At 41.6% G+C, this 10,001-nt stretch overlaps 1 pseudogene; it reads right to left on the bottom strand.

The window, feature by feature from the left end:
- Positions 1-225: 225 nt before the first annotated feature.
- LOC148030960 (uncharacterized) lies at positions 226-9,118 on the bottom strand (annotated as a pseudogene).
- Positions 9,119-10,001: the final 883 nt, after the last annotated feature.

Here is a 10,001-nt window from a genome sequence, read left to right as displayed (position 1 = left end):
TACCATTGTTGCACTTGACTCATTGGGTATTTTAGCATCTCCAACAGTAGACCTTTCACTTTCTTGGATGTCATTTGCATTTCGTGCTGAACCATGCCCTGTAATAGGACTTTTGGGAATGGATGTTGGATACCCTTTAGATGCCAACACAGTTTCTGGCTTTGTTTCTTCAGGTTTCATCAAGCTGGTAGCACCTTTGTTGCCATCCTCTGTTATGTTTGCAGGAGCAAAACTTCTCTTCAAGAGCACCGTTCGAGAGGATCTCCTTCATTCCCTAGGGATAGTGCACTTGTCACAGTTGCAAGCTTTTGCCTGAGATTGAATTTTTTTTTCAATTATAGGCCGTACATCGTCTACACCAACCAAACTCTCCAAGAATGGGAGAAGTCCTGCCTAAGCAGAATCTGACTCGTCATCGAACCAACTCTCGATTGGAATGCCATTGTCAACCTGGAACCCAAACGCTTGAGGAGAATTGTCAATTATAGCCACCTTAGCTAGGTCACGACCCAGCACAGACAGATCCTTCATATAGTTTCTATTAAGATAAACACAAGAATCCCGAAACATACGATGCCGTATCAGTTTTTTTTTTTCGGATCTAGTATATTAAATAATTGCTCTGCATATACACTCTAACTTGCAATAAATACTGTAATCTCAAACATTTGAGAAACTTTCTCCATGAATATTTGAAGATGAGGTCTGCGCCTCACATATACAGTATACTCTTGAGAATTGAAGCTCACTGGGAAGGTGAAATCAGCATTGTCACAGTGCTCCAATGTTGAGTGCACTAAGGTTTCATCCAAATCTAATACAAGAGTGATAGGTGGAGATCACCGACTGTTTTTGAAGCAAGAAGGGTGAGCGACCTGGTTCCTGCAAACCTTAACGATCTGCTTTTTCCATTTCATACGTACCAGTCCCAATTAGTTTTCCCTTCTTCTCTTTTAGCTGAGCGACCAAAAACTCCTCTTTGAAAAAAATAACTCTAGTTTCTTTACACCCCATAGGAGATCTATGCATCAACATTAATTTTGACCTTAAGGACTAACATAGGGTATCTTTGGAGTCATGAATTGCCCCATTAACAGTCAGCTTTACGATGATCTGCGCACGCACAAACTTCGACTTCACCCTTGAGGATTGGGTGGCAAAATGCTCCCTCAGTGCTTCACTAGTGTTGTCAATAGCCCCGTTGAAGGATTCCTTTACTCGCTTAAGCACTTTTGAGAGACTTCCTTCAACTCTATTTCATTAGATGATCGGCTTCCACAAAGCTTCCTTTGATTCCACAATTCCCTGCACTTTTCTTAGAGATCATCATTGAAATTATCAGCTTGATAATGTCCCTTGGCATCAGTTTTTTCATATTTTTCTAACACACACACATCATGCATCCAAACAGAAACACACACACACACTAGCAGAATATATACATTGGATGCGGGTACTGAAAATACGGATTATCGTAATGCTTCAATCACACACAATGAATCTCATGCGGAAAATGAACACAAATGCACAACAAAAGAAATGGAGGTGTATACGGCTCGGATGCGTAGCAGCACGACATCCACCCCCTCTAAACCTGCGCATCCTCTGGATGAGCCAACTATCCAGAATCATTCAAGTCCACAAACAGGTTGAGTCCTTCATCAGTTTCTAATGGACCTGTTTCTCCATCAGCTTCATCATCCATATTCTCTACTTCTTCTGCTTGACTTTCTTCTACCTGCTCTTCTTTTGCCAATGCTTCAAGTGAATATTCTTCATCTTCTCTTCTCTTGAAAATCTTGACCCGTTTTCCAGCAATGGGCACCCTCAATACTGTTCCATCTAATTCAGCCAACTCATAGGTACCATTGTCAAAAACCTGTTTCACCTCATACGGTCCAAACCATCTTTGAACCATTTTTCTCATGCTACTATGCTGATTCTCTAGACTACTGTTGTAGACTAGAACCCAATCTCCTTCTTTTATGACTCTAGGCCTCAAGCGATGCCTCAAATCAAACCTGTCCTTGTTTCTGAGTTGGGATGCCTTCAAATGATCAACTACTAACTGCACATCTTTTGTCCTTCTCTCTAATTGACGAATCCGAAGAGCTAGAAGCTCCTCCCTTGATAAATTCTCATGCCATGGAAGAACACTCCACGTGAGAGCACAGATTTTAGTAGGCATGACAGGTTTTTTCCCATACATCAACTCTGCAGGCATATATCTAGTAGTCACACTATGTGTAGAGCGGTCTGTCCACAATGAAAAAGGTAGTAATCTTGGCCCCGACCTCTACAAGCTTTTGCCAATGCTTTAACTATTGGCGAATGTCCTCTTTCACTCTTGCCATTTCCCTCTAGATTATAGGCAGTAGTAAGAGCCAACTTAATCCCAAGCCATGAAAAAAAATCTCTAGCTTCATCTACATCTAGCTCTCCACGATCAGCTGTAATCTTGCCTATACATCCATACCTGCAAAATATTTCTTCCAACAAGAATTTACATACTGAAGTAGTGGTCTTCGTCTGCAAAGATCTGCCTTCAACATAATTTGTAAGATCCTCCCTAGCCAAGACAAGATATCTCATTTGCCAAAGTCCCACTGGCAAAGTAACCAAGTCTACCACCCACTTATAATGCATACATAGTGGATAGGTCGGATGCAACTCATCACGATGCCGCACTAAAGAGTAAAGCTCGCAGTCCCTGCAAGTCTCCACAAAGTGAGAAACATCTTTAGACATCCCTTTCCACCAGTATCTTTCTTTGATTTTCTCATAGGTAGCCCACACACCTCTATGACTAGCCCATGAGCTCTCATGAAACTCTCGCATAATCTGTATCTGCATCGCTACCTCACAAACTACTCTCAAGGGTAAGCCGCCTCTCTTCTTTGGATGCTTCCAAAGAAAACCATCTTTCAAGAAATACCCATAAGCCTTCCTTCTCATTTTCTTGAATTCATCATCTGTCCAATCAGCTCTTCGAGTCAATGAACTTAGATACTGTCCAATTTGCAGCCACTCGTCAACATAAAGTTCTTCAATAAAGGCTTCAACAATAGATACATGACAATCATGAACAATGACAAAAGCTGCATACTCTATCTCATCATCTTCTACAAGCATTGACTTCTCATCCTCATATCTCGCTCTACATAGCATGTCAGAACTGGATTATCTTTCCCTGCTATGTGTCAAAATTCTAGATTCAATGATTTAATGTAGGCAATCCACCGAGGCATCGCTATATCTGGAGTCGAACAACTAGTAATCATGCCAAGCAAAGGCAAACAATCTGTTTCCACAACAACTGAAGCTCCAATAACATACCCTTTATCACACTTCAGTGCAGTGACTACTCCCCACAACTCTCTTTTAATCTGTGGATATCTCCACTGTCGCTCATTAAGAACTTTAGCTCCAAAGCGGATTGCATATCTGTTTCCATCAGCATCATCCTGTCCCACTACCCAACCTATGCCAATAGGGCTAGTATCAACTGTCAACATGATCGGCCGTCCACATTGATAATCCGCCTTGTGAAGAGTAGGAGCTGACTGTAACAGCTTCTTGAGTTTACGCATGGCTTTCGAATGCTTCTCATCCCAATGAAATTTCTGCCCCTTTCGAAGCAGCTGATAGAGAACATCTGCTATGTGAGCAAAATGAGGAATCCAAATCATGTAAAATACACAAGCTCCCACAAATCTCCACACCTCTGAAGTAGTCGAGCAATACTTTGCAATCCTGCTTATGGAATCCACCTTTGCAGGTGAAGACTTCCTACCATAATAACCAACCATATGCCCAACTATGATGATTTCATTAACACCAAAGACAGATTTCAGCCCTGAAAGAGTCAAGTTCACCTCCTCTAATCGTGTTAATATTTGCTCACAAGCAACTAAGTTTTCAGCCACAAACTGTCTACATCCTTGCAAATCAAGACTTTCATTATTTTCTTCTTCTGCACAACCCTTAATAGGCACATCATCTAGGAAAGGCATGGTATACTGCGGAATATAGTCTCGTAGAACTCTATGCATAGTATTCATCATATGAGCAACTGAGTTGGTGGCACCTTGAGGCAAGGTACACATCCTCACAAGACCAATAGGTGTCTGCATAGTAGTAATATCCCTGCTTTCCAAGGCAAGCTGAAACTTATCATAACTTGAATACAAGTCACCTAGAGAATAGATGGCTCGTCCTGCAAAAGTCTCAGCAAATTCATCCACAACTGGACCTGTTCCCACATTCCTGATTGTCACTTTGTTCACGGGCTGCATATCCTGAATAAATCTCAAAGTACCATTTTTCTTTGGTACAGTAAACCACCTGTTAGAATAGGGCGCAGAAGAGGGTTCCAAAATCCCCATCTTAATCTTCTCATTCAGCAACTCTATCAGCTTTGGCAAGTGTGCTTTAGGCACATGTATAGGACGTATATTCCATGGTACATGAGGGACAGTGAAGATGACCATAGGCGTAACCAATTCGGGACTAATGCAGCCAATTTCATGAGGAAAGAAAGTAAATGCCTTACCATGACGTCCAAGCATCTCTCTAAAACATTATTTTTCCACTGGAAGTAAGAAATCATCATTTCCAATCTTCAATTCTGCAAGAGTTTCAGCTGTAAATTTATGTCCAATATTTGCAGGATCTCTCAACGTAGGCTGCTTCATAGCTTTTTCTATCTGCTCATCACTATCAGGAGGAAGCGGACCTGCAACCATCTTAACCTTCTTATCAACTGTTTTATACTTCATGTCAACCTTGGCATCAGTCAGAGGCACTCTTTTCTTTGCTGTAATTTCTGCAAATTTTTGGCAACTCTCAACTCTGTTGGCTGAAAGATTTCGGCCCTTTGCTCTATGGACTGCATGGGTGCAGCCTGAAACTCTGTATGCTGAAAATTTTCAGCATTAAACTCTGTTGGTTGAATGAATTCAGCCCTCGGCTCTATGGACTGCATGGGTGCAACCTCATACTCCATATGCTGAATTTTTCCAGCATTTAACTCTGCTGGCTGAAAGGTTTCAGCCCTCTGCAACTCTGTAAGCTGATCAAGATCAGCCATAAATTCAGTTTGCTGAGTTTTCTCAGCCTCTAACTGTGTTTTCAGCACAAAATCAGAAATTTCCTGAAACATATCCAAGGTTTACACAGGTATGATCTTTGAACCCTTACATACATAAGTTTTCAGCATTGTTCCCATCTCAAACAATGTATCTGCACAAGACATCCCTTCATACAATCCATCTACATGCTCTTCTGCTTGCAAAATACCTGTAATCTTTAACTCTTTCTCCTTACGACCAATGTACTGCCTGGCAGCTCTAGGAAAATCTGAAATTTTCTGATAACTCACTGAACTATTTGAAGAAAAACCAACAAAATTAGTGAAGAAAGACTGGCTGCCAGGAGGCGAGATCTCCTCTTTTCTCCGCTCTGTATCACTAGTGTCTCGCAAGACAACGGTACCTAATGAAAATCCAACTCCTTCGTAGGTAGTGGTGCCTCACGCAAGGAGTCCCTGTTTCTCGTATGATTTACCCCAACAGTCATAAACTGAACATCTTGCATACCATCCTTACTGCGTATCCGTGCATAGGCTGAGCCGTCATCCATCACTTTCCTCTCCATTCTTGCTTTTGTAATGAAAGGCTGTCCAAGAATAATCGGATAAGAGTAAGAATCCATAACAAAAACAATGATAATCCTCTTCAACATTACCAATAGAAATTCTGATGCTCGGACAAGCAGCATACATATCACTAGAAGTATTATTGGTGGCTCTCATGCGCCAGCCATGCTCTACATCCATAGGCCACTTGCCACTTGCATAAACTCCTTGAGCAATAAGATTAATCTCGAAACCATGATCGACTAAAGTGACCAAAGGAATATGTTTCTCTCCAATCCTTACCACCGTCTTAGTGGTTTCTCTAGCCCAATGACTACGTGAAAAATGGCTGCAAGGAATGAGAATAGGGGTATCATCATCTCCATACTGCATAGGCTGAACTATTTTCTCCAATTGCGGATTAACAGAAGCATTCTCAACCATCACTGCATCATCATGCTCTTTCCCAAGAGCTCCATGCCATAATCCCTGTAAAGCAGGTCCTTCCATCGCATGTCCTTTCTTTCGCAAAAGTTCCTGCATCTGATCCTGTATTTCTCTTCTAGCAATCCCAAGAGCTTCTCCAACAGTAAAAATAACTTCACTATTCAAAATTCTTTCATGAAAAATCTTACTCATATCCGTCTGCATATCAAGGTTTGACAAGAGCTTAAATCCTGGCTCCTTTCTTGGTTGCCTCTTCTCTTTCATCTGCTTGTCTCCCATAGGTTGTTCAGGACCTGATTGAGCTGGAGAACTTGACATAGGTGGAGCTATAACAGGTGGTGAAACAAAGTCACCCCCACTAGTCTTTTTGGAGGTGCTGGGACCCTCCTCATCTCTTCTTCTCTTTTCCTCAACCATGGCATCTAAACCCTGTGTTTTCGCCATATAAGCAAAAATAGAATACCTGTCAACAGGAGAATCCCATCCCGTTTCTCCTCGGATGTTGGAGCCCACTTAAGTCATAGTAGATGCCTAAACATTCCCTCTTCTCGCTATCTCCAAGGCAGAGGACCATAAAGTAGAGTCTCCATCTGATTTCTGCTCAAGCTGGACTCCATAAGCTGAAGCATCTCCTCTAACACTCACATAAGCTGATCGCGCAGCCATATCATCAACGAGCTTCTTCATGCCTCCCTTACCAAAGTTCGTGTCAAGAGAAGCACCAGTCTCTGTCATCCATATCTTCCCATCTTGTCCCCAGAACACTACATTCTTCTTACGCGCTTCCTGAAAAGCATCACAATCTCTACAGTGTTGGTGCTCTGTACTATTGCACCAAATACATCGTCTCCCTTTTCTTTGACCAGCTGGAAAAGTAGTTGCTGGAGCAGGTGCTACAGCAGGTACTGACATAAGTTGCTCCTTTACCTTACCAACTTCAGCTTTCACTGCTTCAATCGTCAAATCTGCCAAGCCTTTAATAACATCATCTATAGATAAGGGCACTGGAGCAGCAGGAACTGGTGGATTTACAACAGGAGAAGTAGGTTTAGGCATAGAACTTGCAGCAGGGGTAGAAGATGAAGTCTCCAAGGATTTTTCAGAAACAGATCCTGTATTACGATGCAATGGTACTCTCCTGTGCTGCTTCTTAACAAGAGCATTCACAGCATCAATGACATGTCTCCACTCGGTCTTTAGACCTGAATCAGTAGCTTGATCTTCCAAAAGATCATCCAACTTTTCCTGTAAATCAACATCAGCGGCTTGTAAAAATAATTCCACTTTCTGCATCTCCAAAGCTTGCTGCTCAGCTCCATCCAACTGATCATAGCGGCTCTCAAACTCTTGCAGAAGGGCGGTAACTGAAAGTCCCTTATTAGGCATAGAAACCCATGCTAAGAAATTCCTATGGTTCATAAGACCTGTATCCTCCAGGAAATATTCATCTTTTAATGCCTTCTTAAACTCTGCTCAACCTGCATGTGTTTCTTGAATTTCTGAAATTTGGACTTTAAGAGCGCGCACCACGATCTGCAAGAAGTAGCGGCTCTAAAAATCTTGAGAAACCCCAAAAAACTTCATCTTTTCTTCATACAAATGCAGGTAAGTTGACACTTGTTGGCCATTAAATTGCTTCATCTCCTGTTGGACAGCTTTCAAGGCATCCATGGCATCACTATCACGTTTCGCGTGAGCTTGCTGCTGCATATAAGTGGTAAATGATTGAAACAGGTTCTTCATGACATTGTCATCTGTCATCTCTTCTTGCTGGTCTCCCATCTTGCTGAAAAGTGATGCAGCACTTTCACGTTGGGTTCACCAGAAATGTTGTAGAGTTCACGCAAGGGCTGTAGAACACGGGGTTCAAGATACAACAATGGAAGAGACTAACAAGAAGAAATCAAATTTTTGATGCCAAAGTACTCTATATTGTTTGTCAAGTAAAATACATGAAGTCCATGTTCAGAAAAATCTGAAGTATCTCTTAATCAGCTTTGCATCTAGGTGTTTGAGATCAGTATTGGCTTTGGCACATAGACTTGTTAAAATCTGCTAGATAGTAATCCCTGAAAGAGCTGTACATATTCAGTTTTACTTTCAGATGTTCAAATTCAGTTTTTCCATTGTTGCACTTGACTCATTAGGTATTTTAGCATCTCCAGCAGTAGACCTTTCACTTTCTTGGATGTCATTTGCAATTTCATGCTGAACCATGCCCTGCACTAGGACTTTTGGGAATGGATGTTGGATGCCCTTTAGATGCCAACAGAGTTTCTGGCTTTGTTTCTTCAGGTTTCATCAAGCTGGAAGCACCTTTGTTGCCATCCTTTGTTATGTTTGCAGGAGCAAAACTTCTCTTCAAGAGCACCATTCGAGAGGATCTCCTTCATTCCCTAGGGATAGTGCACTTGTCACAGTTGCAAGCTTTTGCCTGAGATTGAACTTTTTTTTCAATTATAGGCCGTACATCATCTACACCAACCAAACTCTCCAAGAACGGGAGAAGTCCTGCCTGAGCAGAATCTGACTCGTCATCGAACCAGCTCTCGATTGGAATGCCATTGTCAACCTGGAACCCAAATGCCTGAGGTGAATTGTCAATTATAGCCACCTTAGCTAGGTCACGGCCTAGCATAGACAGATCCTTCATATAGTTTCTATTAAGATAAACACATGAATCCCGAAACATACGATGCCGTATCAGTTTTTTTTTTTCGGATCTAGTATATTCAATAATTGCTCTGCATATACACTCTGACTCGCAGTAAATACTATAATCTCAAACATTTGAGAAACTTTCTCCATGAATATTTGAAGATGAGGTGTGCGCCTCACATATACAGTATACTCTTGAGAATTGAAGCTCACAGGGAAGGTGAAATCAACATTGTCACAGCGCTCCAATGTTGAGTGCACTAACGTTTCATCCAAATCTAATACAAGAGTGATAGGTGGAGATCACCGTGACTGTTTTTGAAGCAAGAAGGGTGAGCGACTTGGTTCCTGCAAACCTTCACGATCTGCTTTTTCCATTTCAGACGTACCAGTCCCAATTAGTTTTCCCTTCTCCTCTTTTAGCTGAGCGACCAAAAACTCCTCTTTGATAAAAATAACTCTAGTTTCTTTACACCCCATAAGAGATCTATGCACCAACTTTAATTTTGACCTTAAGGACTAACGTAGGGTATCTTTGGAGTCATAAATTGCCCCATTAACAGTCAGCTTTACAATGATCTGTGCACAAACTTCGACTTCAGCCTTGAGGATTGGGTGGCAAAATGCTCCCTCAGTGCTTCACTAGTGCTGTCAGTAGCCTCGTTGAAGGATTCCTTTACTCGCTTAAGCAGCTTTTGAGAGACTTCCTTCAACTCTATTTCATTAGATGATCGGCTTCCACAAAGCTTCCTTTGATTCCACAATTCCCTACACTTTTCTTAGAGATCATCATTGAAATTATCAGCTTGATAATGTCCTTTGGTATCAATTTTTTCATATTTTTCTAACACACACATCATGCATCCAAACAGAAACACACACACGTACTAGCGGAATATATACATTGGATGCGGGTACTGAAAAGACAGATTATCGTAATGCTTCAATCACACACAATGAATCTCATGCAGAAAAATAACACAAATGCACAACAAAAGAAATGGAGGTGTATACGGCTCGGATGTGCAACAACACGACAGCGTATGGAGCCACATTGACTCTACCTTTCCAGGCTTTGTCTGAGAGCCAAGGAATCTTTGGCTCGGTCTTGCTATGAATGGCATGTGTAAAATATTACACGGCGCAGCGAACAGAATCTGAGAAAGAGATAGAGAGTACACAACAGATAAGAGGAGAATCAGTAAAATTCTTTAACTCCCTTACACCGCAACTTGATGCAATGCGCCTCAAGTTGCTACCA

The sequence above is a fragment of the Lygodium microphyllum genome, chromosome 9 (assembly GCF_053477565.2).
Source record: "Lygodium microphyllum isolate KBCC chromosome 9, Lygodium_microphyllum_v1.1.10, whole genome shotgun sequence".
Taxonomy (NCBI): Eukaryota; Viridiplantae; Streptophyta; class Polypodiopsida; order Schizaeales; family Lygodiaceae; genus Lygodium; species Lygodium microphyllum.
This window is presented reverse-complemented; position numbering and strand designations above follow the sequence as displayed.